General features: G+C 43.5%; 1 long non-coding RNA gene across 4 annotated transcripts in view; it reads left to right on the forward strand.

Annotated features, from left to right (window-relative positions):
* The window catches only part of LOC307181302, a 305,894-nt gene that overhangs the window by 280,018 nt on the left and 7,542 nt on the right, over positions 1 to 18,334 (forward strand). For all 4 annotated transcript variants that reach the window (XR_013826380.1, XR_013826381.1, XR_013826382.1 and 1 more), the window contains 3 exons: positions 8,444 to 8,525; positions 11,604 to 11,685; positions 14,764 to 14,841. This is a non-coding gene — a long non-coding RNA (uncharacterized lncRNA). The remainder of the gene's footprint in view (positions 1 to 8,443; positions 8,526 to 11,603; positions 11,686 to 14,763; positions 14,842 to 18,334) is intronic.

Consider the following 18,334-nt stretch of genomic DNA (forward strand, 5'->3'; position numbering starts at 1 on the left):
TTAGCTGAAGGAAGAATACCTTAAATCTGGAGAGTTGAGACCCGTGTAATGGGTACCATGCAATATGACTTCAAAGGGTCTTCATTTGCTCACCGAACCTCTCCAATCCTATCACTGCTGCGTTTATGCCCCTGTACACACGCTTGATTCTCTTTTGGAGACATAGCAATCCCTAGGTTTTAAGATACTTACTAGTCAGGTACATTCTTAGGCGTTTAATATGGGGTGTTGAGTCCATTTCGTTGAGCAAGGAGTAGCTCTTGTCTATTCCATATTTGGCTTAAGGAACTTTATCTGTGCTCATTTCAATCTCTGGTTTTATGCAGCACCCCAACTCACCTTTACCCTTAAGCAAGCATAAGTTGGTCTTCTAAATTTGAGACCCTGTTCTGTTTTCGAATTCAGTTCCTGTGTAGCCAAGTTTACATTCCGTGTATTAGTGATATCTTATGATGTTTCTTTTTCTGTGTGACTTATTCCAGTTAGAATCATCGTACCTGAATCCACTCATTATGCTGCTACGGGCCTGATGACATAGATTTCATTGTTGAGTGATACTACATTGTACGTAAGTACCACAAGTTCTTTATCCATTTTTCACTTTCTGTGATATTGAACTTGTACGGTAAACGAGGTTGTTGTAAACAGAGGCGTACCAAACATTGGGGTGGCTGTATCTTTTTGATTTTAATTTCCCTAAGCTATAGGACCATAAGTGGAAGTGCCCTAGGCTCTGTTGCTTTGTTTTTTAGATGTTTCAGGAAACACCATACACTTCTCCCGCGTGTCTGTTGGCAATTTACATCCCGCCCATCAGCGTAACAAGGCTCCCAGTTCTCCATGGCCTGTCCTGCCTTTCTGGATTTTACACTTTTTTCAGATGGCCCTTTTGACCGGGGGGAAGTGAGACTTCATTGTAGTGCAGATTTCCTTTGCAACCTTGCTTGGTTGGCCAAAAAGGGCGTATGCGTTTTTTCCTGAATATATTCAGGAAAAAACGCATACGCCCTTTTTGGCCAAGTGCATCATTGTGGACGTTCTGCCTCTTTTCCTATGCTTTCAATGCAATTCCAGTCTACCTCCTGAAATCGGTTTCCTGCAATTCTGCCCCGCTTTCAAGTCCTCTTGGCACCCTTACTTCAATATATTTTTGGACGATAGCTGTCATTTATAACTCTGCAGGTTTGTGAATTACAGTGCCCCTGAGCTCCTTTCTTCAACTCGCTTTCTTGTGAGCTGGCCGCAACACCACAGGATGGCTTCAGGCCCAATCTGGTTCCGGCACGGCACGCTGAGCCTTTGGTTAATTCCTCTTCCTGGTGGGAAATGAGAGTTAAATTTGCCCGTCCAGACACCTCCAGCTAGTCTCTCATTGGTTCTCGCTATTCCTGTTCATCTTCCGCAGAAATTGCAAACTGGGCCAAACAGGAGGTTAAAGGGACTGACTCTCCAAGTCGGGAGAGTGTTAGTAAAGCGTCTGGAATGTTGCACCCGAGTGCCAGGGTACGAAAGCTGAGACATATTTGAACACGTCTCCCGTTCACATGGTTGATCATACTCTGGGTTCCACATGCATGTTTTAGCTGAAGGAAGAATACCTTAAACCTGGGTAGTTGTAAACCGTGGAATGGGTACCATGCAATATGAATTCAAAGGGTCTTCATTTGCTCACCGAACCTCTCCAATCCTATCACTGCTGCGTTTATGCCCCAGTACACATGCTTGATTCTCTTTTGGAGACATAGCAATCCATAGGTTTTAAGATACTTACTAGTCAGGTACATTCTTAGGCGTTTAATATGCGGTGTTGTGTCCATTTCGTTGAGCAAGGAGTAGCTCTTGTCTATTCCATATTTGGCTTAAGGAACTTTATCTGTGCTCATTTCAATCTCTGGTTTTATGCAGCACCCCAACTCACCTTGCCCCTTAAGCAAGCATAAGTTGGTTTTCTAAATTTGAGACCCTGTTCTGTTCTGTAATTCAGTTCCTGTGTAGCCAAGGTTACATTCCATGTATTACTGATATCTTATGATGTTTCTTTTTCTGTGTGACTTATTTCAGTTAGAATCATCATACCTGAATCCACTCATTGTGCTGCTAAGGACCTGATGACATAGATTTCATTGCTGAGTGATATTGCTTTGTAAGTAAATACCACAAGTTCTTTATCCATTTTTCACTTTCTGTGATGTTGAACTTGTGCTGTAAACGAGGTTCTTGTAAACAGAGGCGTCCCAAACTTTGGGGTGGCTGTGTCTTTTTGATTTTAATTTCCCTAAGCTATAGGACCATAAGCGGAAGTGCCCTAGGCTCTGTTGCTTTGTTTTTTAGATGTTTCAGGAAACACCATACACTTGTCCCGAGTGTCTGTTGGCAATTTACATCCCGCCCATCAGCATAACAAGGCTCCCAGTTCTCCATGGCCTGTCCTGCCTTTCTGGATTTTACACTTTCTTCAGATGGCCCTTTTGACTGGTGGGAAGTGAGACTTCATTGTAGTGCAGATTTCCTTTGCAAGCTTCTTGGTTGGCCAAAAAGGGCGTATGCGTTTTCTCCTGAATATATTCAGGAAAAAACGCATACGCACTTTTTGGCCAAGTGCATCATTGTGGACCTTCTGCCTCTTTTCCTATGCTTTCAATGCAATTCCAGTCTACCTCCTGAAATCGGTTTCCTGCAATTCTGCCCCATTTTCAAGTCCTCTTGGCAGCCTTACTTCAGTCTATTTTTGGACGATAGCTGTCATTTATAACTCTGCAGGTTTGTGAATTACAGTGCCCCTGAGCTCCTTTCTTCAACTCGCTTTCTTTTGAGCTGGCCGCAACACCGCAGGATGGCTTCAGGCCCTAATCTGGTTCCGGCACGGCACGCTGAGCTTTTGCTTAATTCCTCTTCCTGGTGGGAAATGAGAGTTAAATTTGCCCGTCCAGACACCTCCAGCTAGTCTCTCATTGGTTCTCCCTATTCCTGTTCATCTTCCGCAGAAATTGCAAACTGGGCCAAACAGGAGGTTAAAGGGACTGACTCTCCAAGTCGGGAGAGTGTGAGTAAAGCGTCTGGAAAGTTGCACCTGAGTACCAGAGTACAAAAACTGAGACATATTTGAACACATCTCCCGTTCACATGGTTGATCATACTCTGGGTTCCACATGCATGTTTTAGCTGAAGGAAGAATACCTTAAACCTGGAGAGTTGAGACCCGTGTAATGGGTACCATGCATTATGACTTCAAAGGGTCTTCATTTGCTCACCGAACCTCTCCAATCCTATCACTGCTGCGTTTATTCTCCTGTACACACGCTTGATTCTCTTTCGGAGACATAGCAATCCATAGGTTTTAAGATACTTACTAGTCAGGTACATTCTTAGGCGTTTAATATGGGGTGTTGAGTCCATTTCGTTGAGCAAGAGGTAGCTCTTGTCTATTCCATATTTGGCTTAAGCAACTTTATCTGTGCTCATTTCAATCTCTGGTTTTATGCAGCACCCCAACTCACCTTTACCCTTAAGCAAGCATAAGTTGGTTTTCTAAATTTGAGACCCTGTTCTGTTCTGGAATTCAGTTCCTGTGTAGCCAAGTTTACATTCCGTGTATTGTGATATCTTATGATGTTTCTTTTTCTGTGTGACTTATTTCAGTTAGAATCATCATACCTGAATCCACTCATTATGCTGCTACGGGCCTGATGACATAGATTTCATTGCTGAGTGATACTGCATTGTACATAAGTACCACAAGTTCTTTATCCATTTTTCACTTTCTGTGATATTGAACTTGTACGGTAAACGAGGTTCTTGTAAACAGAGGCGTCCCAAATATTGGGGTGTCTGTGTCTTTTTGATTTTAATTTCCCTAAGCTATAGGACCATAAGTGGAAGTGCCCTAGGCTCTGTTGCTTTGTTTTTTAGATGTTTCAGGAAACACCATACACTTCTCCCGAGTGTCTGTTGGCTGTTTACATCCCGCCCATCAGCATAACAAGGCTCCCAGTTCTCCATGGCCTGTCCTGCCTTTCTGGATTTTACACTTTTTTCACATGGCCCTTTTGACCGGGGGGAAGTGAGACTTCTTTGTAGTACAGATTTCCTTTGCAAGCTTGCTTGGTTGGCCAAAAAGAGCGTATGCGATTTTTCCTGAATATATTCAGGAAAAAACCATACGCACTTTTTGGCCAAGTGCATCATTGTGGACGTTCTGCCTCTTTTCCTATGCTTTCAATGCAATTCCAGTCTACCTCCTGAAATCGGTTTCCTGCAATTCTGCCCTGCTTTCAAGTCCTCTTGGCAGCCTTACTTCAGTATATTTTTGGACGATAGCTGTCATTTATAACTCTGCAGGTTTGTGAATTACAGTGCCCCTGAGCTCCTTTCTTCAACTCGCTTTCTTGTGACCTGGCCGCCACACCGCAGGATGGCTTCAGGCCCTAATCTGGTTCTGGCACGGCACGCTGAGCATTTGGTTATTTCCTCTTCCTGGTGGGAAATGAGAGTTAAATTTGCCCGTCCAGACACCTCCAGCTAGTCTCTCATTGGTTCTCGCTATTCCTGTTCATCTTCCGCAGAAATTGCAAACTGGGCCAAACAGGAGGTTAAAGGGACTGACTCTCCAAGTCGGGAGAGTGTTAGTAAAGCGTCTGGAATGTTGCAACCGTGTACCAGGGTACGAAAAGTGAGACATATTTGAACACATCTCCCGATCACTTGGTTGATCATACTCTAGGTTCCACATGCATGTTTTAGCTGAAGGAAGAATACCTTAAACCTGGGTAGTTGAAACCCGTGGAATGGGTACCATGCAATATGACTTCAAAGGGTCTTCATTTGCTCACCGCACCTCTCCAATCCTATCACTGCTGCGTTTATGCCCCTGTACACATGCTTGATTCTCTTTCGGAGACATAGCAATCCCTAGGTTTTAAGATACTTACTAGTCAGGTACATTCTTAGGCGTTTAATATGGGGTGTTGAGTCCATTTCATTGAGCAATGAGTAGCTCTTGACTATTCCATATTTGGCTTAAGGAACTTTATCTGTGCTCATTTCAATCTCTGGTTTTATGCAGCACCCCAACTCACCTTTCCCCTTAAGCAAGCAGAAGTTGGTTTTCTAAATTTGAGACCCTGTTCTGTTCTGTAATTCAGTTCCTGTGTAGCCAAGTTTACATTCCGTGTATTACTGATATCTTATGATGTTTCTTTTTCTGTGTGAGTTATTTCAGTTAGAATCATCACACCTGAATCCACTCATTGTGCTGCTAAAGGCCTGATGACATAGATTTCATTGCTGAGTGATATTGCTTTGTAAGTAAATACCACAACTTCTTTATCCATTTTTCACTTTCTGTGATGTTGACCTTGTACTGTAAATGAGGTTCTTGTAAACAGAGGCGTCCCAAACTTTGGGGTGGCTGTGTCTTTTTGATTTTAATTTCCCTAAGCTATAGGACCATAAGTGGAAGTGCCCTAGGCTCTGTTGCTTTGTTTTTTAGATGTTTCAGGAAACACCATACACTTCTCCCAAGTGGCTGTTGGCAATTTACATCCCACCCATCAGCATAACAAGGCTCCCAGTTCTCCATGGCCTGTCCTGCCTTTCTGGATTTTACACTTTTTTCAGATGGCCCTTTTGACCGGGGGGACGTGAGACTTCATTGTAGTGCAGATTTCCTTTGCAAGCTTGCTTGGTTGGCCAAAAAGGGCGTATGCGTTTTTTCCTGAATATATTCAGGAAAAAACGCATACGCCCTTTTTGGCCAAGGGTATCATTGTGGACGTTCTGCCTCTTTTCCTATGCTTTCAATGCAATTCCAGTCTACCTCCTGAAATCGGTTTCCTGCAATTCTGCCCCGCTTTCAATTCTTCTTGGCAGCCTTACTTCAGTCTATTTTTGGACGATAGCTGTCATTTATAACTCTGCAGGTTTGTGAATTACAGTGCCCCTGAGCTCCTTTCTTCAACTCGCTTTCTTGTGACCTGGCCGCAACACGGCAGGATGGCTTCAGGCCCTAATCTGGTTCCGGCACGGCATGCTGAGCCTTTGGTTATTTCCTCTTCCTGGTGGGAAATGAGAGTTAAATTTGCCCGTCCAGACACCTCCAGCTAGTCTCTCATTGGTTCTCCCTATTCCTGTTCATCTTCCGCAGAAATTGCAAACTGGGCCAAACAGGAGGTTAAAGGCGCTGACTCTCCAAGTGGGGAGAGTGTTAGTAAAGCGTCTGGAATGTTGCACCCGAGTACCGGGGAGGAAAACTGAGACATATTTGAACACGTCTCCCGTTCACACGGTTGATCATACTCTGGGTTCCACATGCATGTTTTAGCTGAAGGAAGAATACCTTAAACCTGGTAGTTGAAACCCGTGGAATGGGTACCATGCAATATGACTTCAAAGGGTCTTCATTTGCTCACCGAACCTCTCCAATCCTATCACTGCTGCGTTTATGCCGCTGTACACACGCTTGATTCTCTTTTGGAGACATAGCAATCCATAGGTTTTAAGATACTTACTACTCAGGTATATTCTTAGGCGTTTAATATGGGGTGTTGAGTCCATTTCGTTGAGCAAGGAGTAGCTCTTGTCTATTCCATATTTGGCTTAAGGAACTTTATCTGTGCTCATTTCAATCTCTGGTTTTATGCAGCACCCCAACTCACCTTTCCCCTTAAGCAAGCATAAGTTGGTTTTCTAAATTTGACACCCTGTTCTGTTTTGGAATTCAGTTCCTGTGTAGCCAAGTTTACATTCCGTGTATTAGTGATATCTTATGATGTTTCTTTTTCTGTGTGACTTATTTCAGTTAGAATCATCGTACCTGAATCCACTCATTATGCTGCTACGGGCCTGATGACATAGATTTCATTGCTGAGTGATACTGCATTGTACGTAAGTACCACAAGTTCTTTATCCATTTTTCACTTTCTGTGATATTGAACTTGTACGGTAAACGAGGTTCTTGTAAACTGAGGCATCCCAAATTTTGGGGTGGCTGTGTCTTTTTGATTTTATTTTCCCTAAGCTATAGGACCATAAGTGGAAGTGCCCTAGGCTCTGTTGCTTTGTTTTTTAGATGTTTCAGGAAACACCATACACTTGTCCCGAGTTTCTGTTGGTAATTTACATCCCGCCCATCAGCATAACAAGGCTCCCAGTTCTCCATGGCCTGTCCTGCCTTTCTGGATTTTACACTTTTTTCAGATGGCCCTTTTGACGGGGGAAGTGAGACTTCATTTTAGTGCAGATTTCCTTTGCAAGCTTGCTTGGTTGGCCAAAAACGGCGTATGCGTTTTTTCCTGAATATATTCAGGAAAAAACGCATACGCTCTTTTTGGCCAAGTGCGGACGTATGCGTTTTTTCCTGAATATATTCTTGAAAAAACGCATACGCTCTTTTTGGCCAAGTGCATCATTGTGGACGTTCTGCCTCTTTTCCTATGCTTTCAATGCAATTCCAGTCTACCTCCTGAAATCGGTTTCCTGCAATTCTGCCCCGCTTTCAAGTCCTCTTGGCAGCCTTACTTCAGTCTATTTTTGGACGATAGCTGTCATTTATAACTCTGCAGGTTTGTGAATTACAGTGCCCCTGAGCTCCTTTCTTCAACTCGCTTTCTTGTGAGATGGCCGCAACACCCCAGGATGGCTTCAGGCCCTAATCTGGTTCTGGCACGCCACGCTGAGCCTTTGGTTAATTCCTCTTCCTGGTGGGAAATGAGAGTTAAATTTGCCCGTCCAGACACCTCCAGCTAGTCTCTCATTGGTTCTCGCTATTCCTGTTCATCTTCCGCAGAAATTGCAAACTGGGCCTAAGAGGAGGTTAAAGGGACTGACTCTCCAAGTCGGGAGACTCTTAGTAAAGCATCTGGAATGTTGCACCCCAGTACCAGGGTACGAAAACTGAGACATATGTGAACACGTCTCCCGATCACACGGTTGATCATACTCTGGGTTCCACATGCATGTTTTAGCTGAAGGAAGAATACCTTAAACCTGGAGAGTTGAGACCCGTGTAATGGGTACCATGCAATATGACTTCAAAGGGTCTTCATTTGCTCACCGAACCTCTCCAATCCTATCACTGCTGCGTTTATGCACCTGTACACAAACTTGATTCTCTTTTGGAGACATAGCAATCCATACGTTTTAAGATACTTACTAGTCAGGTACATTCTTAGGCATTTAATATGCGGTGTTGAGTCCATTTCGTTGAGCAAGGAGTAGCTCTTGTCTATTCCATATTTGGCTTAAGGAACTTTATCTGTGCTCATTTCAATCTCTGGTTTTATGCAGAACCACAACTCACCTTTCCCCTTAAGCAAGCATAAGTTGGTTTTCTAAATTTGAGTCCCTGTTCTGTTTTGGAATTCAGTTCCTGTGTAGCCAAGTTTACATTCCGTGTATTAGTGATATCTTATGATGTTTCTTTTTCTGTGTGACTTATTTCATTTAGAATCATCATACCTGAATCCACTCATTGTGCTGCTAAGGGTCTGATGACATAGATTTCATTGCTGAGTGATACTGCATTGTACGTAAGTACCATAAGTTCTTTATCCATTTTTCACTTTCTGTGATATTGAACTTGTACGGTAAATGAGGTTCTTGTAAACAGAGGCATCCCAAACTTTGGGGTGGCTGTGTCTTTTTGATTTTAATTTCCCTAAGCTATAGGACCATAAGTGGAAGTGCCCTAGGCTCTGTTGCTTTGTTTTTTAGATGTTTCAGGAAACACCATACACTTCTCTGGAGTGTCTGTTGGCAATTTACATCCCGCCCATCAGCATAACAAGGCTCCCAGTTCTCCATGGCCTGTCCTGCCTTTCTGGATTTTACACTTTTTTCAGATGGCCCTTTTGACCGGGGAGGAAGTGAGACTTCATTGTAGTGCAGATTTCCTTTGCAAGCTTGCTTGGTTGGCCAAAAAGGGCGTATGCGTTTTTTCCTGAATATATTCAGGAAAAAACGCATACGCCCTTTTTGGCCAAGTGCATCATTGTGGACGTTCTGCCTCTTTTCCTATGCTTTCAATGCAATTCCAGTCCACCTCCTGAAATCGGTTTCCTGCAATTCTGCCCCGCTTTCAAGTCCTCTTGGCAGCCTTACTTCAGTATATTTCTGGATGATAGCTGTCATTTATAACTCTGCAGGTTTGTGAATTACAGTGCCCCTGAGCTCCTTTCTTCAACTCGCTTTCTTTTGAGCTGGCCGCAACACCACAGAATGGCTTCAGGCCCTAATCTGGTTCCGGCACGGCACGCTGAGCCTTTGGTTAATTCCTCTTCCTGGCGGGAAATGAGAGTTAAATTTGCCCGTCCAGACACCTCCAGCTAGTCTCTCATTGGTTCTCGCTATTCCTGTTCATCTTCCGCAGAAATTGCAAACTGGGCCAAACAGGAGGTTAAAGGAACTGACTCTCCAAGTCGGGAGAGTGTAAGTAAAGCGTCTGGAATGTTGCACCCGAGTACCAGGGTACGAAAACTGAGACATATTTGAACACGTCTCCCGATCACTTGGTTGATCATACTCTAGGTTCCACATGCATGTTTTAGCTGAAGGAAGAATACCTTAAACCTGGGTAGTTGAAAACCGTGGAATGCGTACCATGCAATATGACTTCAAAGGGTCTTCATTTGCTCACCGAACCTCTCCAATCCTATCACTGCTGCGTTTATGCCCCTGTACACATGCTTGATTCTCTTTCGGAGACATAGCAATCTCTAGGTTTTAAGATACTTACTAGTCAGGTACATTCTTAGGCGTTTAATATGGGGTGTTGAGTCCATTTCGTTGAGCAATGAGTAGCTCTTGACTATTCCATATTTGGCTTAAGGAACTTTATCTGTGCTCATTTCAATCTCTGATTTTATGCAGCACCCCAACTCACCTTTCCCCTTAAGCAAGCATAAGTTGGTTTTCTAAATTTGAGACCCTGTTCTGTTCTGTAATTCAGTTCCTGTGTAGCCAAGTTACATTCCGTGTATTAGTGATATCTTATGATGTTTCTTTTTCTCTGTGAGTTATTTCAGTTAGAATCATCATACCTGAATCCACTCATTGTGCTGCTAAGGGCCTGATGACATAGATTTCATTGCTGAGTGATATTGCTTTGTAAGTAAATACCACAACTTCTTTATCCATTTTTCACTTTCTGTGATGTTGAACTTGTAATGTAAACGAGGTTCTTGTAAACTGAGGCGTCCCAAACTTTGGGGTGACTGTGTCTTTTTGATTTTAATTTCCCTAAGCTATAGGACCATAAGTGGAAGTGCCCTAGGCTCTGTTGCTTTGTTTTTTAGATGTTTCAGGAAACACCATACACTTCTCCCGAGTGGCTGTTGGCAATTTACATCCCACCCATCAGCATAACAAGGCTCCCAGTTCTCCATGGCCTGTCCTGCCTTTCTGGATTTTACACTTTTTTCAGATGGCCCTTTTGACCGGGGGGAAGTGAGACTTCAATGTAGTGCAGATTTCCTTTGCAAGCTTGCTTGGTTGGCCAAAAAGGGCGTATGCGTTTTTTCCTGAATATATTCAGGAAAAAACGCATACGCCCTTTTTGGCCAAGTGCATCATTGTGGACGTTCTGCCTCTTTTCCTATGCTTTCAATGCAATTCCAGTCTACCTCCTGAAATCGGTTTCGTGCAATTCTGCCCCGCTTTCTGGTCCTCTTGGCAGGCTTACTTCAGTCTATTTTTGGACGATAGCTCTCATTTATAACTCTGCAGGTTTGTGAATTACAGTGCCCCTGAGCTCCTTTCTTCAACTCGCTTTCTTGTGAGGTGGCCGCAACACCGCAGGATGGCTTCAGGCCCTAATCTGGTTCCGGCATGGCACGCTGAGCCTTTGGTTATTTCCTCTTCCTGGTGGGAAATGAGAGTTAAATTTGCCCGTCCAGACACCTCCAGCTAGTCTCTCATTTGTTCTCCCTATTCCTGTTCATCTTCCACAGAAATTGCAAACTGGGCCAAACAGGAGGTTAAAGGCGCTGACTCTCCAAGTGGGGAGAGTGTTAGTAAAGCATCTGGAATGTAGCACCCGAGTACCAAGGGAGGAAAACTGAGACATATTTGAACACGTCTCCCGTTCACACGGTTGATCATACTCTGGGTTCCACATGCATGTTTTAGCTGAAGGAAGAATACCTTAAACCTGGAGAGTTGAGACCCGTTTAATGGGTACCATGCAATATGACTTCAAAGGGTCTTCATTTGCTCACCGAACCTCTCCAATCCTATCACTGCTGCGTTTATGCACCTGTACACACACTTGATTCTCTTTTGGAGACATAGCAATCCATACGTTTTAAGATACTTACTAGGCAGGTACATTCTTAGGCGTTTAATATGGGGTGTTGAGTCCATTTCGTTGAGCAAGGAGTAGCTCTTGTCTATTCCATATTTGGCTTAAGGAACTTTATCTGTGCTCATTTCAATCTCTGGTTTTATGCAGCACCACAACTCACCTTTCCCCTTAAGCAAGCATAAGTTGGTTTTCTAAATTTGAGTCCCTGTTCTGTTTTGGAATTCAGTTCCTGTGTAGCCAAGTTTACATTCCGTGTATTAGTGATATCTTATGATGTTTCTTTTTCTGTGTGACTTATTTCATTTAGAATCATCATACCTGAATCCACTCATTGTGCTGCTAAGGGTCTGATGACATAGATTTCATTGCTGAGTGATACTGCATTGTACGTAAGTACCATACGTTCTTTATCCATTTTTCACTTTCTGTGATATTGAACTTGTACGGTAAATGAGGTTCTTGTAAACAGAGGCGTCCCAAACTTTGGGGTGGCTGTGTCTTTTTGATTTTAATTTCCCTAAGCTATAGGACCATAAGTGGAAGTGCCCTAGGCTCTGTTGCTTTGTTTTTTAGATGTTTCAGGAAACACCATACACTTCTCCCGAGTGTCTGTTGGCAATTTACATCCCGCCCATCAGCATAACAAGGCTCCCAGTTCTCCATGGCCTGTCCTGCCTTTCTGGATTTTACACTTTTTTCAGATGGCCCTTTTGACCGGGGAGGAAGTGAGACTTCATTGTAGTGCAGATTTCCTTTGCAAGCTTGCTTGGTTGGCCAAAAAGGGCGTATGCGTTTTTTCCTGAATATATTCAGGAAAAAACGCATACGCCCTTTTTGGCCAAGTGCATCATTGTGGACGTTCTGCCTCTTTTCCTATGCTTTCAATGCAATTCCAGTCCACCTCCTGAAATCGGTTTCCTGCAATTCTGCCCCGCTTTCAAGTCCTCTTGGCAGCCTTACTTCAGTATATTTCTGGATGATAGCTGTCATTTATAACTCTGCAGGTTTGTGAATTACAGTGCCCCTGAGCTCCTTTCTTCAACTCGCTTTCTTTTGAGCTGGCCGCAACACCACAGAATGGCTTCAGGCCCTAATCTGGTTCCGGCACGGCACGCTGAGCCTTTGGTTAATTCCTCTTCCTGGCGGGAAATGAGAGTTAAATTTGCCCGTCCAGACACCTCCAGCTAGTCTCTCATTGGTTCTCGCTATTCCTGTTCATCTTCCGCAGAAATTGCAAACTGGGCCAAACAGGAGGTTAAAGGAACTGACTCTCCAAGTCGGGAGAGTGTAAGTAAAGCGTCTGGAATGTTGCACCCGAGTACCAGGGTACGAAAACTGAGACATATTTGAACACGTCTCCCGATCACTTGGTTGATCATACTCTAGGTTCCACATGCATGTTTTAGCTGAAGGAAGAATACCTTAAACCTGGGTAGTTGAAAACCGTGGAATGCGTACCATGCAATATGACTTCAAAGGGTCTTCATTTGCTCACCGAACCTCTCCAATCCTATCACTGCTGCGTTTATGCCCCTGTACACATGCTTGATTCTCTTTCGGAGACATAGCAATCTCTAGGTTTTAAGATACTTACTAGTCAGGTACATTCTTAGGCGTTTAATATGGGGTGTTGAGTCCATTTCGTTGAGCAATGAGTAGCTCTTGACTATTCCATATTTGGCTTAAGGAACTTTATCTGTGCTCATTTCAATCTCTGATTTTATGCAGCACCCCAACTCACCTTTCCCCTTAAGCAAGCATAAGTTGGTTTTCTAAATTTGAGACCCTGTTCTGTTCTGTAATTCAGTTCCTGTGTAGCCAAGTTACATTCCGTGTATTAGTGATATCTTATGATGTTTCTTTTTCTCTGTGAGTTATTTCAGTTAGAATCATCATACCTGAATCCACTCATTGTGCTGCTAAGGGCCTGATGACATAGATTTCATTGCTGAGTGATATTGCTTTGTAAGTAAATACCACAACTTCTTTATCCATTTTTCACTTTCTGTGATGTTGAACTTGTAATGTAAACGAGGTTCTTGTAAACTGAGGCGTCCCAAACTTTGGGGTGACTGTGTCTTTTTGATTTTAATTTCCCTAAGCTATAGGACCATAAGTGGAAGTGCCCTAGGCTCTGTTGCTTTGTTTTTTAGATGTTTCAGGAAACACCATACACTTCTCCCGAGTGGCTGTTGGCAATTTACATCCCACCCATCAGCATAACAAGGCTCCCAGTTCTCCATGGCCTGTCCTGCCTTTCTGGATTTTACACTTTTTTAAGATGGCCCTTTTGACCGGGGGGAAGTGAGACTTCAATGTAGTGCAGATTTCCTTTGCAAGCTTGCTTGGTTGGCCATAAAGGGCGTATGCGTTTTTTCCTGAATATATTCAGGAAAAAACGCATACGCACTTTTTGGCCAAGTGCATCATTGTGGACGTTCTGCCTCTTTTCCTATGCTTTCAATGCAATTCCAGTCTACCTCCTGAAATCGGTTTCCTGCAATTCTGCCCCGCTTTCTGGTCCTCTTGGCAGGCTTACTTCAGTCTATTTTTGGACGATAGCTGTCATTTATAACTCTGCAGGTTTGTGAATTACAGTGCCCCTGAGCTCCTTTCTTCAACTCGCTTTCTTGTGAGGTGGCCGCAACACCGCAGGATGGCTTCAGGCCCTAATCTGGTTCCGGCATGGCACGCTGAGCCTTTGGTTATTTCCTCTTCCTGGTGGGAAATGAGAGTTAAATTTGCCCGTCCAGACACCTCCAGCTAGTCTCTCATTTGTTCTCCCTATTCCTGTTCATCTTCCACAGAAATTGCAAACTGGGCCAAACAGGAGGTTAAAGGCGCTGACTCTCCAAGTGGGGAGAGTGTTAGTAAAGCATCTGGAATGTAGCACCCGAGTACCAAGGGAGGAAAACTGAGACATATTTGAACACGTCTCCCGTTCACACGGTTGATCATACTCTGGGTTCCACATGCATGTTTTAGCTGAAGGAAGAATACCTTAAACCTGGAGAGTTGAGACCCGTTTAATGGGTACCATGCAATATGACTTCAAAGGGTCTTCATTTGCTCACCGAACCTCTCCAATCCTATCACTGCTGCGTTTATGCACCTGTACACACACTTGATTCTCTTTTGGAGACATAGCAATCCATACGTTTTAAGATACTTACTAGGCAGGTACATTCTTAGGCGTTTAATATGGGGTGTTGAGTCCATTTCGTTGAGCAAGGAGTAGCTCTTGTCTATTCCATATTTGGCTTAAGGAACTTTATCTGTGCTCATTTCAATCTCTGGTTTTATGCAGCACCACAACTCACCTTTCCCCTTAAGCAAGCATAAGTTGGTTTTCTAAATTTGAGTCCCTGTTCTGTTTTGGAATTCAGTTCCTGTGTAGCCAAGTTTACATTCCGTGTATTAGTGATATCTTATGATGTTTCTTTTTCTGTGTGACTTATTTCATTTAGAATCATCATACCTGAATCCACTCATTGTGCTGCTAAGGGTCTGATGACATAGATTTCATTGCTGAGTGATACTGCATTGTACGTAAGTACCATACGTTCTTTATCCATTTTTCACTTTCTGTGATATTGAACTTGTACGGTAAATGAGGTTCTTGTAAACAGAGGCGTCCCAAACTTTGGGGTGGCTGTGTCTTTTTGATTTTAATTTCCCTAAGCTATAGGACCATAAGTGGAAGTGCCCTAGGCTCTGTTGCTTTGTTTTTTAGATGTTTCAGGAAACACCATACACTTCTCCAGAGTGTCTGTTGGCAATTTACATCCCGCCCATCAGCATAACAAGGCTCCCAGTTCTCCATGGCCTGTCCTGCCTTTCTGGATTTTACACTTTTTTCAGATGGCCCTTTTGACCGGGGAGGAAGTGAGACTTCATTGTAGTGCAGATTTCCTTTGCAAGCTTGCTTGGTTGGCCAAAAAGGGCGTATGCGTTTTTTCCTGAATATATTCAGGAAAAAACGCATACGCCCTTTTTGGCCAAGTGCATCATTGTGGACGTTCTGCCTCTCTTCCTATGCTTTCAATGCAATTCCAGTCCACCTCCTGAAATCGGTTTCCTGCAATTCTGCCCCGCTTTCAAGTCCTCTTGGCAGCCTTACTTCAGTCTGTTTTTGGACGATAGCTGTCATTTATAACTCTGCAGGTTTGTGAATTACAGTGCCCCTGAGCTCCTTTCTTCAACTCGCTTTCTTTTGAGCTGGCCGCAACACCGCAGGATGGCTTCAGGCCCTAATCTGGTTCCGGCACGGCACGCTGAGCCTTTGGTTATTTCCTCTTCCTGGTGGGAAATGAGAGTTAAATTTGCCCGTCCAGACACCTCCAGCTAGTCTCTCATTGGTTCTCGCTATTCCTGTTCATCTTCCGCAGAAATTGCAAACTGGGCCAAACAGGAGGTTAAAGGAACTGACTCTCCAAGTCGGGAGAGTGTAAGTAAAGCGTCTGGAATGTTGCACCCGAGTACCAGGGTACGAAAACTGAGACATATTTGAACACGTCTCCCGATCACTTGGTTGATCATACTCTAGGTTCCACATGCATGTTTTAGCTGAAGGAAGAATACCTTAAACCTGGGTAGTTGAAACCCGTGGAATGCGTACCATGCAATATGAATTCAAAGGGTCTTCATTTGCTCACCGAACCTCTCCAATCCTATCACTGCTGCGTTTATGCCCCTGTACACATGCTTGATTCTCTTTCGGAGACATAGCAATCCATAGGTTTTAAGATACTTACTAGTCAGGTACATTCTTAGGCGTTTAATATGCGATGTTGAGTCCATTTCGTTGAGCAAGGAGTAGCTCTTTTCTATTCCATATTTGGCTTAAGGAACTTTATCTGTGCTCATTTCAATCTCTGGTTTTATGCAGCACCCCAACTCACCTTTCCCCTTAAGCAAGCATAAGTTGGTTTTCTAAATTTGAGGCCCTGTTCTGTTCTGTAATTCAGTTCCTGTGTAGCCAAGTTTACATTCCATGTATTACTGATATCTTATGATGTTTCTTTTTCTGTGTGACTTATTTCAGTTAGAATCATCATACCTGAATCCACTCATTGTGCTGCTAAGGGCCTGATGACATAGATTTCATTGCTGAGTGATATTGCTTTGTAAGTAAATACCACAACTTCTTTATCCATTTTTCACTTTCTGTGATGTTGAACTTGTACTGTAAACGAGGTTCTTGTAAACAGAGGCGTCCCAAACTTTGGGGTGGCTGTGTCTTTTTGATTTTAATTTCCCTAAGCTATAGGACCATAAGTGGAAGTGCCCTAGGCTCTGTTGCTTTGTTTTTTAGATGTTTCATGAAACACCATACACTTGTCCCAAGTGTCTGTTGGCTATTTACATCCCGCCCATCAGCATAACAAGGCTCCCAGTTCTCCATGGCCTGTCCTGCCTTTCTGGATTTTACACTTTTTTCAGATGGCCCTTTTGACCGGGGGGAAGTGAGACTTCATTGTAGTGCAGATTTCCTTTGCAAGCTTGCTTGGTTGGCCAAAAAGTGCGTATGCGTTTATTCTTGAATATATTCAGGAAAAAACGCATACGCCTTGTTTGGCCAAGTGCATCATTTTGGACGCTCTGCCTCTTTTCCTATGCTTTGAATGCAATTCCAGTCTACCTCCTGAAATCGGTTTCCTGCAATTCTGCCCCGCTTTCAAGTCCTCTTGGCAGCCTTACTTCAGTATATTTTTGGACGATAGCTGTCATTTATAACTCTGCAGGTTTGTGAATTACAGTGCCCCTGAGCTCCTTTCTTCAACTCGCTTTCTTGTGACCGGGCCGCAACACCGCAGGATGGCTTCACGCCCTAATCTGGTTCTGGCACGGCACACTGAGCCTTTGGTTATTTCCTCTTCCTGGTGGGAAATGAGAGTTAAATTTGCCCGTCCAGACACCTCCAGCTAGTCTCTCATTGGTTCTCCCTATTCCTGTTCATCTTCCGCAGAAATTGCAAACTGGGCCAAACAGGAGGTTAAAGGCGCTGACTCTCCAAGTGGGGAGAGTGTTAGTAAAGCGTCTGGAATGTTGCACCCGATTACCAGGGGAGGAAAACTGAGACATATTTGAACACGTCTCCCGTTCACGTGGTTGATCATACTCTAGGTTCCACATGCATGTTTTAGCTGAAGGAAGAATACCTTAAACCTCGGTAGTTGAAACCCTTGGAATGTGTACCATGCAATATGACTTCAATGGGTCTTCATTTGCTCACTGAACCTCTCCAATCCTATCACTGCTGCGTTTATGCCCCTGTACACATGCTTGATTCTCTTTCGGAGACATAGCAATCCATAGGTTTTAAGATACTTACTAGTCAGGTACATTCTTAGGCGTTTAATATGCGGTGTTGAGTCCATTTCGTTGAGCAAGGAGTAGCTCTTGTCTATTCCATATTTGGCTTAAGGAACTTTATCTGTGCTCATTTCAATCTCTGGTTTTATGCAGCACCCCAACTCACCTTTCCCCTTAAGCAAGCATAAGTTGGTTTTCTAAATTTGAGACCCTGTTCTGTTTTGGAATTCAGTTCCTGTGTAGCCAAGTTTACATTCCGTGTATTACTGATATCTTATGATGTTTCTTTTTCTGTGTGACTTATTTCAGTTAGAATCATCGTACCTGAATCCACTCATTATTCTGCTACGGGCCTGATGACATAGATTTCATTGCTGAGTGATACTGCATTGTACGTAAGTACCACAAGTTCTTTATCCATTTTTCACTTTCTGTGATATTGAACTTGTACGGTAAACGAGGTTCTTGTAAACAGAGGCATCCGAAACTTTGGGGTGGCTGTGTCTTTTTGATTTTAATTTCCCTAAGCTATAGGACCATAAGTGGAAGTGCCCTAGGCTCTGTTGCTTTGTTTTTTAGATGTTTCAGGAAACACCATACACTTCTCCCCAGTGTCTGTTGGCAATTTACATCCCGCCCATCAGCATAACAAGGCTCCCAGTTCTCCATGGCCTGTCCTGCCTTTCTGGATTTTACACTTTTTTCAGATGGCCCTTTTGACCG

Source organism: Stenella coeruleoalba, assembly GCF_951394435.1.
Source record: "Stenella coeruleoalba genome assembly, contig: scaffold_103, whole genome shotgun sequence".
Taxonomy (NCBI): Eukaryota; Metazoa; Chordata; class Mammalia; order Artiodactyla; family Delphinidae; genus Stenella; species Stenella coeruleoalba.